We start from the raw sequence: 17,058 nt of genomic DNA on the forward strand, positions 1-17,058 counted from the left end.
TTGTGTAACTTACTAGGAGTGTAAGACAGATTTCAGTGAAGATACATTTTAGATTTATTGCAGAACACAGTTTTCTACTCTGTGGGTAAGGGGACAGGCTACCATAAGCCTCAGGGATAGAAAGGTTTGTCATTGTCTTTTACAGAAATAGAAAGCTGTATAATTGCCTCTCAGGGGCCTTTCAAATCTGTGAAAAATATGCAGAAAGACTATGACATCTGTAAGATTCACCAGCTAGCTAGTTCTCAGGCCAGTAAAGTCAGATCAAGGATTGAGATCAATGACCATTATAGAATGTCGTGTCTCATACAAAGTCAGGTATTATAGTAGGACCTGTTATAAAATTATCTGAAATGCTACTTTTGTGCTAACATTTTGTTATTTTTTTCTTATAATTATAAACTCAGCCAAAACACAGCAGCTCATTTACCTAGTTATCATGTGAAGATGTTTTCATGTGGAATGGAGACTTGAAACGAATATAGAACTAGAATGTTTTGGTGGTGGAACCCCAAGGTTTTCTTTTTTTTTTAAATAGTGAACACTTTCTCTAAGAGAAGTCTTAGAAAAAGGCTGATACACAAAAGGAGCAGCTTTAGTAGAAGGCAGAGTATATGGTGCAAAATTCTGTTCATTTACCATTTCCCACTGCCAAAGAGGGAGATCCTTGAGCCATCTCTCTGGAATCTCAAAGGTGCTAATGAGAATATCTGGAAAACCACCAATCTGATAAACCACTAGTTTATGAAACAAGCCGGATTATTCAAAATCAATAACTTTCATTTCATGGTTGCCAGTAAGTCAAGTAGATCCCATATATGATCCTTTATACAAAGCCCACAGTTCTAAAACTGCTCAATATTCATTAATTACTCCAGTTATTTGTTCAGTAGCTATTTCGGTATCTGCTATGTTCAAAGCCTTTATACTTGGCACAGTAGAGCCAAGTAAAACTTCCATAGACTCCATTCTCAAGGAGCTTTCCTACTCTAGTAGAGGAGAAAAATACCTAAATATGCTCTAGGTATAAAAATAACAAGTTCTCTTAAGGAAATAGTGAAATATTTTCTATAAAATTTCAGAAAGCAGAATATTAATTACTTCTGAGAAATTTAGAACAACTTTATGGAATAGGTGACCTTCGGGCTTGACCATAAAGGATGGTTAGAATTTGGAAGAATATCCTAGGCTTAGGGAAGACATGAAAAAAAGAAAAGAGATTAGAAAGTTAAAGGCATGTATAGGAGCACTGAATAGTTTCACTTCAGTAGATGAAACGTATAAATGTAGGTAGTGTATTTAATGTGTGAAGAGGACTCTTGGGAAAGAAAAATAAACTGAAACAAGAGCACAGAAATTAGTGAATGCTAGAGTAAGGTAGTTTAGACCTTGTTCTGTAAGCAAGAAGGAGGCACTGAGGATGTTAGAGCAAGGAGTCACAAATTTGGGACTGTAGTATGGAAAGATTAATTCAGCGTCTTTATAATAGATCAACTTGAAGGGAAAGTAGTGAAGCAGTTGTTGCAGTGATCTAGATAAGTAATGAAAAGCAGAAGTTCACTAATGGCAGAGGAAATGAAAGGAAGAGACAGATAGGAGAGATAAAATAAATTAGATATGAAGAGTGGTTGAATCTTAGATATTGGAAGTAAACATATATAGGACTCAATCTATTTATAGTTGTTTACTAGTTTTCAAAAAAAAGTTATTTCTTCCCTGTTATTTTCTTTACCTCTCTTTTAAAAATATTTATGTTAATAAACATATTTTTTCTTTGAGTTTCAGTAACAATGTTCAGGAAACAGATTTAGGTGATAAATTAGCATAATTTCAACTGGTGATTTGTGAGTTTTAAGAGTATTGTTTCATTTTCCCAACCATCTTTGCATGTGTCATTGAAACAAATGTGCTCACTGAGTTTTCTCTTGCTGCAACGCTTCACTTGTGGGGCAACTGAAAGTGTGTTTTGTTGCCCTGTGAGTAAGTGTAAGTTGTTGCCACCAGGTTATAAAGCAGGACCAAAAATATAAATGTTGTTGATTAAAAGTGAAAAGAGAACATGTATTATATAACAGATATAAGTTTGTATTTACCATTTTTTCTGTCTCTAATCTAACCTAAATACTTAAATTGTGCCAAAAAGTCTTCAAGTCTTATGAAACACTATTTCATGGGTGCCTTCAATATAATAGAGTACCAAATTCTTGCATTTATTATTTGTGGACTATTTTCTACTGCTCTTTAATCTGGTAGCAATAAAACATTCAGTTTTTCAGTTTAATGCAAATGTAGCATGTGTACTGCCCAAAAGAGTCTAAGTCCTTCTCCTCAGGGTTTATTACTACAGTCTGGTTAGGGACATAAAACATATGCCCAGGAAGCAAATTAATTGCCATTTAAGGTGGAAAATGATTAAGGGCCAAAATGATTAATCAGCAATTTTCAAAGAATTTTGAGTAAATTAAAGATCAAAGTAGAATGGAAAGCTTCCTGGAGGATGTAGAGCTAAAACTAGACTTTGAAGGATAGGCATGTATCTTTCCTCAGTCTTTTCATAGCATACTAATCCTTGTATTTGCACAATGCTTTCAAAGTCCCTCCCATAGAAAGATGTAGAGGAAAAGATGTATGTCATAGAGTGAGGAACTCAGGCATTACATTTTTATTGAAACGACCTGTTTCCATGTTTCTCTCCCCAACTTTTCTGGGCAGGTCAGGGCCTCAGGAACAGCAATCCTGCGCTCTTCATCTCAGATTTCCAAAACTAAACATAGTGTCTTACACAGAGGTGTTCAGTCAATGCATTTTTAACTGAACCAAATTCTTGAGGCATTTCGATGAATGTCATTTCAGAAAGCAATGGCCTAGTTGGTACAAGTATGAGTCCTTGTAGATAGAGTCTGACGAACTTGCCCAATACCTTTTATAGTTCTAAAAGAAAGAAATTGAGCTTACAGATCAGCCCACAGAGAGGGGACACTTCTATCTTTGGTTTTGTGGTTGTTAATTTATTTGAGTGAAAGGAAAACACTTTGCCTTTTCCCTTATAAGTTTCTTACCATATAAATCAAGGAATGCTTAAGGAAGTGGTTCTTTCCAATGATGATGGTGAGAATTTATTCAGTGCTTACAATGTGAAAGACCTCTGCTAAGCCCTTGTTATGTATGCTCTCATTTAATTTCACAGCAATCCTATAATACAGTTATTATTATGTCCATTTTACTGTAAGGAAACTGACTAAAGATATTAAGCCCATAGTCACATGCTTACAGCTATATTGTGCTGACACAACCACAACAGCAAAACAAAGTCAGTACAGAGAGATAGGAGGAGGCTGGGTGATATTGGATGAGCATCGGCCTCATTGATCAACCTTGCTCTTTGTACTTCGGTCCTATAGGCGCAATTCCTGTGACCCAAACCATTTCTCATACCATCTCCTTGTGCTTCTGTGTTTCTGCTTTATTTCTTCTTCTATACCCCATGTTCTGCTAGTATGGAGCAGAAGTTGCATATGAGGCATATGGATATGTCTTCTTTGGCCCATAATGTTTAAATATTTTTAAATGTGTAGCTTTAGGCAGGAAGGTACTTCTCAATTTTTCATAGACCCCACCACCTACCAACTTACCAGTTTATACCTGGTCTAATTTATATGCTCATTTTGTGGCATTGGAGCTTACAAAACATGGTTTACAGCTAAACATTTTAATGTTTTTTACTTAATACTAGCAGCTATCTTTGTTTTCTTGGTAAAGTCCATTTTCCAAATTTTTTGATGTTGAAACCAAACATCACTGCAAACATCAAATAAATGGTCTTTTCTGTATTTAAGTAAATAATATAACAACACTGTAATCAATGAAACAGTGATGTTTCCAACAGAGTGGCCATGGCACTCCCAAGAGAGACATATACGAAAGCATCCTGTATAGTGTGAAGCACTATAGAAATGCCAGTTGTTATTGTGATTAATCCCTCACTTGTTCCTTTATAGGTCAAGAATGTGGATGGAAAAACACTCCACAGTATTCTCATCCATACAGATATTTATTTTTATATAACACAACTAATTAATTGGGGGTCTAGGCTAGGTCTAGATCTGAGGGCTGTTTTTGAGTGTCAGCTTATTCGAGTGACTATAAAGGAAAATAATTAGTGATAATTTAAAAACAGCCAACTTGCTGATGACAAATGACAGATAATTTTAAATGACAATGCTAGTAAAGGCTAAAAGAATTTTAATTTTGAAGGTGGATTTAACTAAGTTAGTGAAGATTTCAGAAGGTATTAAAGAAAAAATTGATTAAAATTTTTAATAATTCTTTTAAGTTGATGTATGTGTTTGCCTTTCAGTTGAATACAAAATATAAAAACCCTGCATTTTTTTTAAAAAACAGCAATCAAGTACAAATTAACAAATTATTAATTGTTTTTCTGTTACCTAACTATTAGGTACAATTGTATTCCTTGATTCACATAGATTATAGAGTTCACTCTCAGCTATTCCTTTCGCTTGTGACTTTTCTAATAAGTGATTATACAGAAGGAATTTAACATTCACTGGCAAATACCATCTTGCAAAGAATTCTGAGTACTTGCATGCAGGCCAATTAATTGATTACATTGCAATATTTATAGTAAGTCTTAAAAGAGAACCCTTGAAACTCATGAAATTCTTCACAACTCTACTTTTGTAAATCTCTAGTATAAAACCAGTCACAAGTGGCATTTTTAACTTTGTCAATTTTTTTCACTTATTTCCACTTTAAAATTAAGTGAATTAATTAATTAATATAAAATATTTGAATGGTTGATATGAGCCAGAGTCTATGCTATGCCTGGGGCACAGCTGAGGATGACAGACCCGTAGCCCCTCTCCAGCAGAGCTTAGAGCCTAAGTATTATTTCCCAGTTATAAGAATCACCTGGGGGCCCTCATTTAAAAAAGAAAATCAAAAACTCCTTCCTAAAAGGCACAGATTGAGAATGTCCTAAATTGGACCTGAGAATCTATATTTTATACAAGATTACCAAACAAGAAGAGAAAACATTGTTCTAGTTGGAGTGGTTCTCACATTTGGCTACACATTAGAATCTCTAGGAAAACTTTAAGAAAACCCTGATGCTACTTAAATCAGAATCTCAGAGTTGGGGTCCAGGTGTCATATTTTTAGAGAGCAGTACAGGTGATTCCAATATACAGGCAGCACTGAGAACTACCTTCTAGTCTAATACCAATTACTCCTCTTAACCATTTGTTATACAATCTCATCCTTCTCTTCTTCCAGGGTGGAGTGGGAATATTGGGAAATCAAGTCACAATGTAATTCCAAATGTTTTGTGAATCATTGCCCTAAATACAATATAATCATTTATTCATTCATTCAATAACTAATGCAAAAGACAGATCCACATGCTCATGATACCTATGGCACAGAGTAGGTTCCAAGATCCAGCAGTTTTCATGGGAGTTGTGCTATGTATACTAAAGCGTTCTTGAGCACCTAATTTATAATTCATACTTAATATTAGAAAAGTTCCCAGGAGTGTAGAATCTTCATAAGCAGCCAAACAGAAGTAAAAGTTTCAATATTAGACAACTGAAGTGCACACAGTTCATACGAGTATTCAAGGCTATAAAACCCTGGAAGAATATAGACCTATGTATAGTAAATCAATACATACATATATAGAGAAAGACTCACATAAATGTATATGTGAAGATTATACATCAATGCACATATAAGCATGCACATTTTCACGTTTTTGTAATGCTTCCATTCTTTCTCATCTGCAGTTCTGAAGAAATTAAGCCCTATGGAAAATGATTTGAGAGATATTTTTCTCAATTCTCCCAAGGATGAGACCTAGCTGTTACCATTTGGGATTCATAGAGAAGCTAATTAATTATGTACAAGGGATGCCTTGGGGCTTAGGGCCTGAGGGCTTAAGGGGTGCCTAATTATGAAATGTCTATATTCCAAAATTGTAAAATGACTTCAGATTTTCAAAATTTTAAGTAATCAGTTTCAATCTGTGTCAATTTCATTACTACTATGAGTAATGAGGGAAAAAAAAACTACGCTATACAGCTTTCCAAGATGAAATTTGGATTTGTTTGGCTAAGGTATCTGCTTCAATAACAGACCTCAAAATGTATAATGGTTCAAAAACAATAGAAGTTTGTGTCTTGATTGTGTGAATTAACAGGTTGTTGTGGTGGTCCCTTACCCATGAAGTTGTTCAAGACCCATTTTCAGCATGTTGCATCTAGGGTCTCCTTGAGGATCATCTCTATTCAAGTGAGCATAAATGGGACAAGAATATGTGAGACGTGCGTGAAATGCTTTGTGGCCAGGCATTAGAGTGGCATATGTCACTTTCAGTCACATCTCATTGGCTAGAGCTCAAATAGCCATGCCTGACTGCAAGGAGTACTGGGAAATGTAGTCCAGCCGTGTACCCAGAAGAGGAAATGAGTTTTGGTAGGCAGCCAGCAGTCTGGGTTACATTCGCCTTGTTTGCACTAGTGACAACAGGTACTAGGGTTTGGGTAGAAGGGTGATCTAGATTTGCCTGAATTACTTGCACAAACATAATGTCAACTGCATACTAAATATTTTTAGTTTATAAACACATTTTCACAATGTATAAACTAATACCACTAATTGGGAGATGTGGTGAAAGCTACTCAGTAAAGCATATTATATATAAGTTAATTTTGAAATAATCCTCATTCACTTTTTTTGTTACATTAAAAACATGAGAATAGCTTTGGGAATGTGGGGACATGTGTCCCTGAACCTAAACATGGTTCAAGAGTAAAAAACATGTACTGTAATAAGATGTAATAGTATGAAATATGCTATATAAATTCAAAAACATCTCACAGTTCCATTTGCTCTAGGTCAATGAAAACACACATACACATTTTTCTTTAAAAGTGAAAATTAAAACACAGACTCTAATCACTCTACTCATAGAACCTTATTATACCATATCCATCTGAAAGGGTTCCTCAGACATTTAATTCTACAAATGAATCCTATTTGCAAGGCTTCCCTGGTGGCGCAGTGGTTAAGAATCTGCCTGCCAATGCAGGGGACACGTTCGAGCCCTGGTCTGGGAAGATCCCACATGCCGCGGAGCAACTAAGCCCATGCACCACAACTACTGAGCCTGTGCTCTAGAGCCCGTGAGCCACAACTACTGAGCCCGTATGCCACAACTACTGAAGCCTGCGTGCCTAGAGCCCGTGCTCCGCAACAAGAGAAACCCACATACCGCAAGGAAGAGTAGCCCCCGCTTGCCGCAAGTAGAGAAAGCCTGTGCGCGGCAGCGAAGACCCAACACAGTCAAAAATAAAATTAATTAATTTTTAAAAAATCCTATTTGCAAGCTTCACTCAAGTGTTGATATTCAGTCACATTTTCCATTCCTACTTCTGACATGATTAAAGTCAGTCTGTCTGTCCTCGGCTCCCTGAACCTCCAGATGAAGCAGACGGTTCCCTCTGACCCTCAAGTGCCTACCTGTTATTTAAATAGAAATTCACTGTCCAGCTCATCCTCCTCTTCTCTGATAGTAGATCCACCCCTGCCCTCTAACCTGATTCCCACAGTTCCCAGAGGGCCAGATGTGTCCCAAACATTCTCAGCACATTTCAGTTTGGTTCTTCATCCTGAGCCAAAATAGCAGTCCCCCCTCCTTACTCTATCCTATAAGGTCCCTTAGGCCTGAGTTGTGCTTTCTTTGTACTCCTGTGGAAATACCTAAAGTTTCCTCCCAGGCCCAGTTAAAACGTTCTTCCTCTCTCAGCTGCCTCCATTAGAATGTCTGGTTTAATTTTGGCTGCATCCACCAATTCTAAAAATAGTGCTCGTACTTAACACCTCATTAAGTAAATTCCCTTAGACACATACTCCCTTTAAATTAAAACAGGTATATTTAAATCAGAGGAAAAGCTCCTTCATTCTGCCCACACTATCATACTGTTAACACAGACCTAGTCAAACCTGCCATCTTTCGCTGAAACTTCCATCAGAATCTTTGCCTCAATCCTCCCAGTTAGACACATCCCTGAATCTCACATCTTAGAGGTGGATTCTTAGCCACCCTCTGCCATTTGACACCATACACAAGATTATGTGTGTGTACAAAATAAATGTATCTGTGTATAAAGAGAACATAGAAAGTCAGGGTTTGGCCAAAAACAGGGATTCTGTGATACCAAAATTCACTTTTGATTTGACATAAAAATGCTACTAGTCTGCACTGGAACCTGACTTTAGACTTTCTTACACCCATGCTTTTTGTGGTGAAGTGGTTCAGTCTGCTGCCTCTTTTCTTCAGTACAACATGGCCATACCCTGGGAATTCCCAAAGCCAGAGACAGGAGTGCTTTCCCTGTGGCAGGGTTACCTTCTGTCACCCCAGGGTGGAGCTTGGAGGAGAAGGGATGCACCTTTTGACCTGCCAAGACCTTTCCAGTGCTTCCCTATGACTGGCTGTGAACTTGCTGGCCTGCAATTTTCTAGTGTTGCTGGTTCCTCACATTGCCATTTTCCATCCTTTGGGGATATGGCCTGTATAGAGTCAGCTTTTGAAAATGTCAACAAAGGCTTTTCTCTGTTCGGTCTTGTTTCTTCTCTGCTCTCATTTCTTGGGAGGCACTGTGAGTGCCCCTCTTGGCACCATGTCAATTTCCTAAGCAGCTAACCTTTCAGTAATGATATTAATGCCACCTTGTGGTTATCTGTGCATTTCTCAGTTCATCATTTTCAATCTTTGCTTGCTGAGATTCATTTATGTTGTTGTGTTCCTCAGATCCTGGAGTTTATAATAGAAAGCAGCCTGACTCGGAGCCCAGAACCAGAATTGATAGCTAATAAATGAGAAACAATCTTAATAGGTAGATATTTTTCCACTGATTGAATTTCAATAGCTCTACCTTTAATGTGGCCTAGAAAAAGAGAGGCAGAAAATTATAAATTTTCTTGCCTTGCTTAATATTTTCTGTCTCAAAATCCTCCTTGTCAGCCTTGTGAGGAAGCAACTCTTCCAACAATGTTAGTCTTCTTTTGACTTGCAGCATGAACAGTTCTGGGAATCTGTGTTGGTGTGGGCTACCACCCTATTCGAAGGCCACAGGATGAACCAACTGAGATTGCAGGCTACGGAACCAGACCATGCGAGTTCAAATACCAGCTGTGTTACAGCTTACCTTGGGCCATTTGTTTAAATACCAGTTTCCTAATTTGCAAGATGGCAATAATAATACTTACCTTATTGGGTTTAAATGAGAAGATGCATTAGATATTATTGTCATTATTTTTCTTAAGGAATATTTTCACTACTTAATATTCTTGAATGCCCAAGTTTCTTTAATGAATTAAATATTTCTAAGGACCTGTCTCCCTTTGGATTGTAGTATCACAAACTTTGTTTATAATATCTCAGATGGCTAGTTTCTTCTTGTCATGAAGATGTAAGAGCTAACTGGATTGTTTGACTGAAGATCTCATATATATATAAAGATGGGCCAGGGAATTCTAATCCTGTATTACTTTCTTCACTGAGACCTCTCCATCCCATCATGGTTCAAACTTGCAACAGGGATTCAGTTTGACACTCCCATTGGGTTGATGCAGATCTAGAACAGAATTTGGATAAAAACATAGCTGAGGGTCGACAGGGTTATTTGATTATTCAAGATCCTTCTCAGTGATTGTTCTTCCTAGGGCTCATTCACAAAACTTAGGCATACAATTTAAACATCTGCCATTCAATCATTCAACAGTCATTTGTTGGGAACACAATGACAGGGAAGGGGAAGCATCATCAAAGGCACATAGCAGAGTTCATGCCAGGAAAAAAATGTCAAGTAGGAGAAGCCCTAGTTTTGCAGAGGATGTATGGAGCATCTATGTAGTTAGGCATCTTTCCTTCCCTATGCCCAGTTAGCTCACCAGGCTACTCAACTGGGATATTTTCCTTCTCACTCTAAGGAGCAGGGATGTTTTCAAAGTTAACACGGAGAAGGTTGCCCCCTGCTTTTCTTTCAATAGTCAAAGAAAAGAAAGAATTCATCCCTTCACACCCTCTTGATTCCCAAAAGACAGTCATTTTTCTCATTTCTATTTCTGTTCTCATGTATCACTGTTGTGATGTCACTTGACTTCTTTCTGCCTCAGGTTCCTCATTTGCAAATGGAGATAATGGTGTCTATGTCTACCTTCACAGAGATATCCTTGCAGTTAATAGGGGGTGTCAGGGCAAAAGTACATGGAGCACGTTAGAGAAAGACTCTGCAAGAGAAATCAGTATATCATTTTTATTAATCACATGGAACTGAGTTGCCAGAAAGTCTCAGAATAAGGTTCATTTTGCATCCAACCGCTGGATCTCTACTATTTGTAGAGTAATCTGGATTATCTTCCTCCCACTGAGGGTGAAAGGTGTTGTGGTTATTAAATGGTATGGGAGACAACACACTTCTTTTCTGAAAGGCTATTACCTTGACCAGCATGGAGAAAAGAGCATGTGAGCCTCACAGAATGATTAGAACTCTTTAATCCTAAAGGGATGGTCTTTGTATCAATTACATTTTAAGCCTTGTATGTGAAGAACGTATTCTTAGTCACTAAATCCTCTTTTAATGGCTTTAACAACCTACAGAAAGTTAGTGAAAAGCATGCCTGGTGCCATAGATGAAACAGTGTTAGAGCATTGATGATGTCTGTCTTCTTTTCTTTGGGGAGGGAAATCCCCTTCTAAATTCTTAAAATAGCAGTTGGCTTTCATTAAATCTATTCAGAGTTAAGGGTCTGAGGATCTTGAGTGACCCCTTTCTTTGGGAATGGAGCACATTTTAATAGGCTTTTTCCTGTCTGTGGTCCCTGAAAGATTTAGCGGCTGGCAGGCCTACTGAATTGCTGGGATTTGTAAAGGAAAGGATTGATTACATGCTTCATCTAATTCTTTCTCTTTCTTTAATTTCTTTTTTCCCATTTCATACAAAGAATGAGAAAGATATTCTGAGTTTCCTCCTATTGAGATATGGTTGGCCTTTAGGGCAGACATTTTAGCACTGAACTTTTATTAACCTCTTCTGGGTTTGACAAAGTTTCTTTATTTTTTTGCTTCCTAAATATGAGGCTAAAGAGCTTTTATTTACCAAGCCTGTTCCCCAGCATTGTAAGCAGTAGGGAGAAAAAGGTTTGGGGGGGTTTCTTTTGTTTTATTTTGCCTTTCTGTTTGTTTTGGGGTGTTTTGTTTGTTTGTTTTTTGTCTTTATCCACTGAATTGCATCTATATTCTCTATCTGAAAAGGTAAATTTAATATAGAGCTTAACACACACTATTCATTCTGATGAAAATGCCCACCCCACGATACCTTCTTCCCTTCTTCCCCTCAGTGTCCCTTCTCGCCCCTCCTCCGGTATCACTTTTCTCCTGGCTAATTCCTATTCCTTCTTCCAGGAAGTGCTCCTAGGTGTTCCTACAGCACACCATGCTCTTACTTATCTCAGGATAGCACTCTTAAAATTGCTCATGTATTTGAATATATTCCCTGCTATACACTCAGGACAGGGGCTGTGGATTTTATTCCCAAATGCTTAGCACAGTGACTGGGCCCTAATAAAAGTTCAAGTAATATTTGTCAAATGCATGAATGAATTAATAACATTTTAAGGAATATGAGAGTATCATATATTAATGTTTCTTTGTGCCAGGCATTGAGCTCAATATTTCCAGGCATTGGCTTATTAAATACCCATAACTCTGTATGATAGCTTTTTTAAAAAGATAAAGTATAAAAAGGCTTAAAAACACTAAGCAAATTATCAAGGTGATACAGCTAGTAAGTGACAGACTAAGGTTATTCCCCATACTATATACTCATATAGTCCAAAACATAGAGATATATAGTCATGTAGTCCCACAAACCAGGAGCGTCTCTGACTGAACAGCTAAGCTATTTGAAAGATTGCCTTACCAAGGGAGGTGTAGTTTATAGAATTCATAACAGAAATGAGAAGGTAATTTTTACTTAATATTGAACAATTCCAGTAGCATTTAATAATATGAAAGTCATTCTTTGGCTCAATTAAGACTGCTATCCCACAGGTCACTTACCTGGCTGTTTTGTGCTGCAGATCATTATTTGCATGCTAGTCACTAAAACTTGTCCAAAGAAACAGTGAAGACTATAAGAAAAGAAAATGTAATCAGCTTTTTGACTGCTCTGATTTTCTAATTTACACAGGTGAAAAATTAGCCAAACAAGCTGGTTTTGCAATATAGATATAGCCCAAGACTATCTGATGATTCTTAAGAAAAATACAATCCCGAAATTCTAGTAATTTCTAGTCACTACTGACCATGTAGATTTGAGCCAATACCTGCTTTTTCTGAATTGATTGATTTTCCTTCTCAAAGGCAACATTTTATTTTCTAACCTGCAGCGTTTCTATGCCTGACTGGAATATTTTTGCATTTGATTAATGTTTTCATTTGACTTTCAATGAGGTATCAAAACAGTTTGGCTTGTCACAGTCAAATTATTTAAATATCCTCTGAAAAGAGTATGTGGGAACTAAAATCAGATTCATGTGAACCTGAAAAACCAGTGGTGACATTTCCTGAACTTGTTATATTTTTATGTCTAAATTAATCGTTTCACAATTTTGCTTTATGTTGACACCCGACTTCTTAAATACAGTGATTATTGGATGCCTTAATGGAAAAGTTTTAATTTTTAACTGACCCAGAAGTTATTTTCTGGCAAGGATTTGTGTTCCTTTTTTAAATATTCCTTGTAATTTCAACAGCACAAATATAATATGCCATCTACTTATATTAAGATTTTTCCCCTTTTTTTTAACACAAATACCTAAGTTATCCTTTTCACTTCTTAGTTACTTTTTACTCCTAATTGATCAGAATTATCCCAAATATGGACTCAAATGTGGTCAGCGTTCTCTGTCTACATTCAATTTATGCCATGTGAAAGAAGGCAACATTAAAGAGTACCTACCATAAGATTTCATTTACATACAATTTTAGAAAATACAAACTAATCTCCCGTGTCAAAAACGCAGATCAGTGGTTACGTAGGGCTGAATTGAGAGAGGAATGAACTATATACAAGGGGAGTGAGGAATTCTGTTGAGGTGACAGAAATGTTTTGTAGCTTGATTGAGACAGTGGTTTCACAGGAGTATATGTCTCTTAAAACTCACTGAATTGTTGTCTCTAAACAGATGAGTTCTTCCTTCTAATGTGAATACAAATGAATTGTCTAATGTAAGTAGTAAATATTAAGTGAAATCCTTAAAAAGAGATAGGCAAAGTAATATGAATTGTACCTTTCTAATCATGAACAAAAGGTATTTATTTGCTCTTCTTAAAACCATACGAAGGAGAACCAAACATTTGCCAGATAATCTCACTGAGAATATCAAAACCAATTCTAGCTAGAGAAGAAGAATCAACATAACTGGATTGGAAGAAGAAAGGTTTACTCCGATGCCGTCACTGAATAGAAATCTGTATCACACTAAGGTCAAGTTAGGTGTCTGCAAATGTTAGCGTTCAGTCAAAGGACCGTAGACATTGACAGGAAGGGAGATGAGAGAGTGTCTTTGAGACTATGCGCTTACCCTCTATTTACTCTTGCTGGTTCTGGTCTGATGCAAATGATATTCAGTACCAGAATTTACTTCTCAGCCAAATGTGAAAGTGCGTATATTGAATGGCGAAGAAAAGGCCCAGAGTGTTTATACGTCATCAGAAAACTGGTGGGATGAAGACATTAGATCGCAAAAATTGCAAACTGGCAGATACAACATCTGGAAAGAAAAAAACTACCCTAATATCACTAAGTTGATGAAAAGCAATGTGCTGCTAGATATGCAGCATGAAACTGTGGATCATGGGGATGCAGCCTGAATAGCTTTTTCAGTTTTCAAAATGTCATTTATGAGAGAAGACATCTAAAGTATCTAATGAAAATTGATGCTGTGATTCAGGAAAGATACAATGAAAGAATTAATTTACAATCAAGATCATGGAAGTGAGATAGCATAAGCAGCATAACTCAAGTGCAAGAAATATAAAATCAGATTTCTTCAAAATTAGAATTGTAAAGCACTTCTATATAAGTGTGAACAAATGAAAAAGTGTATGTCAAATAACTGGTCTGTGAAAAGTGTTCTCATTTGCACTCTGATCTAAGGTCAGTGTAGCCCAAATTCAGAAAATTGAATTGGACAATTCAGAATTAGTTGGGACAAGGGCATGAGCAATGTGAATGTTTAAGCTTCAACAATAAACACAATGAAGTTGTGATAAACTGAATCTTCTCTTTATGACTATAAATGACCCAGAAATGTATAGTTCAGATGGTTCTCATTTGAGCAGTAGTTCATTTAGTTTGCTAAACTTAGCTGGATACTAAGCTTCTCTCTACTCATTTGCAGGGCAAGGCAGGTTTAACCACTTCAGAGAGCCATTTGTTTACTTGAAAATGTTAAAATTTCTATAAGTAAGTTACACGGTATGTATCAACTATATATATTATTCTAATTTAGCAAATACATTTAACAAATGGTTTTTGTTACAAAAACAAACAAGCACTAAAGGAAGCTGGAATTGTGTAGTTTCAAAGTTTTACCTCTTTTGGTAAAATGTCTCAACAATTAGAGATTACAAATGCCTTATTTTATATATTTTTTAATTTTTACTTCATATTTTTCAGAATATTTTAAGGAAAAGTATGTCTTTTGGGTTTTTTTGGTACATAAAACCTACTGTAGTGAGAACTAAGAGAATATACTCGGTGAAAGAAACCCCCCCCAAAAAAGCAAGTTAATTAATACATTTAATTAAAATTTATTTTGAGCATTTGATCAATGAAGTGCTGTTAAAGTCATAAATTGGTCAAATGCTTGTATAACCAGTAAGTTTACACAACTTTATGCACAAGAAGTTTCTGCTCTGGAGGCCAATACTCAGAAGTGTGATTTGTTATGAAAAGAGGACTTTTGAGACTTCTCAAACTGAGGTTCTTCTCTCAAAAGTTGGGCTTGGCTTGCCCGCACTAGCTTACAGTATCATTTCTTGTATGAAAAAGTTACTGTAGATTTGGGCCAACAACATAGAGACTAAGAATTTAAGAATTAAGGTGGCAGTTTTAAGAGCAGTTTAGTATCAAAGAGAACCTATATCCCGGGTATGTGCATTTTCAAGTCAGAAATATCAAGGCTTGATCTGCCATTTCCTAATGCTGTAATGGCTAACAAGTTGTTTCTAGACATAGGTTTCTTCATTTATAAAATGGGGAAGATATCTACCTTATAGCAGTGTCTAGCACATAGTAGACATTAAGTAAATGTTAGCTCTTGGTCCTTTCTCCTAAGATGGTTCCAGACGTAACTTATTTGCATGTATGTTTACCAAGGTTCCAACTCTTATATATTTGCTACAAATAAGAGTTGCAAAGAATATTTCTCAAGAAAAATACTTAGTAATTATTTTTCTGACTTCTCACTCTCCCACTCAACCAAAATTCCTGGTGATCATAACATGTTTTGTTTAACTCAGCTAATCAGAGTGGGGTGGGTGTGAAGAGAGAGAGAGAAAGAAGGAGAAGAAAGAGGGGAGGGAGAAGAAGAGAAAGAAGAAGAAGAAAGGAGGAGGACGACAACAACGACAACGAAGAAAATGTGCAGAGGCAATAGCAAGGAGAAGAAATAATAGCCTGAAGGTCATTATTAAAAATGTACCTTCTAAAAGTCAAACCATAGATAGTCTCTTTCTCCTCTCTTCTGCAGTGTCAGACCTTACCTTAACACAGCCACCTGAGATGCAGATAGGTAAAAAGGAAATATTGGGTCACCATAAATAATTCATAGGTGTATAATTGAGAGTTAACAGTACCCTACTTTTTGTTAATGTTTTGTTTAATCATAGCTTACATCTTCTGACTTATCTGGGAAAAAAAGAACAAGGGAAATGGTTGTTATATTTAGACATTTTCAGGGTATTTTATTATTATTATTTTATTTTATTTTATTTTATTTTATTTTGCGGTATGCGAGCCTCTCACTGTTGTGGCCTCTCCTGTTGTGGAGCACAGGCTCTGGACGCGCAGGCTCAGCGGCCATGGCTCACGGGCCCAGCCGCTCCGCGGCATGTGGGATCCTCCCGGACCGGGGCGCGAACCCGTGTGCCCTGCATTGGCAGGCAGACTCTCAACCACTGCGCCACCAGGGAAGCCCTATTGTTGTATTTTAATTCTTGGAAAATCTACCATCAAATCACAGGCACAGAATCCCATTTGAAACTTTCACGCTGCCCTGAGAAGCAACTCTCAGGGATGTCTCTCCTCTAGGCTTTCAAATGGGACACGACTGGGAAGTCCAGGACAGTGCAGGAGCTACCGTTCTTGCTAGGAATTCTTGTTCCCTATCTACAATGTTTGCATGCTGCCTGCAGCAGGCAACTACTGCAAAAGTTTAGCCATCCTCAAAGCACCCATGCCACTGTAAGAACGTTGTTGAGTGGGGAGAGCACATCCTACTTCATTGTTAGCTAACAGGCAAGGGGATAGACCACAGATTCAGGACACCATAAGATAAAATTTCATAAATCTCTCTGGCAATGTTACAGAGAGTGGCTTAGTATAGGAGAATTCACCATAGGTTGGGAGAAGTTAAAATAGCCCAGGCCACAAGTCATAAGGGTATGAACTGAGATAGTAACAGTGGGAAAGTAAAGGAGTGTAAGGATTAAAGATCTATGGTAGAGATGAAATTGACTGGGTCTGGTAACTGATCTGAAGTAAGTGTTAGGAGTAGAAAGGATTGAAAGATATCAAGATGTCAGCCATGTATGTTTGAAATGCCGGTGAAATAATCATCATTACTTTATGTAAAATTGTGAGAAATACGGTATAGGGCATTTGGAAGTTGTCAGGAGTCCCACTGTTTTAGATGCAGAAGCCCCTGTTTCAATTTCTTGCTGGAATGGATTCTCTACAAATAAGGATA

The 17,058-nt window shown here is 37.0% G+C and overlaps 1 protein-coding gene across 1 annotated transcript in view; it reads left to right on the plus strand.

Annotated features, from left to right (window-relative positions):
- Positions 1-17,058, plus strand: part of TNNI3K (TNNI3 interacting kinase) — a 282,005-nt gene that overhangs the window by 112,305 nt on the left and 152,642 nt on the right. The window lies entirely within an intron of this gene.

Source organism: Phocoena phocoena, chromosome 1, assembly GCF_963924675.1.
Source record: "Phocoena phocoena chromosome 1, mPhoPho1.1, whole genome shotgun sequence".
NCBI lineage: Eukaryota > Metazoa > Chordata > Mammalia > Artiodactyla > Phocoenidae > Phocoena > Phocoena phocoena.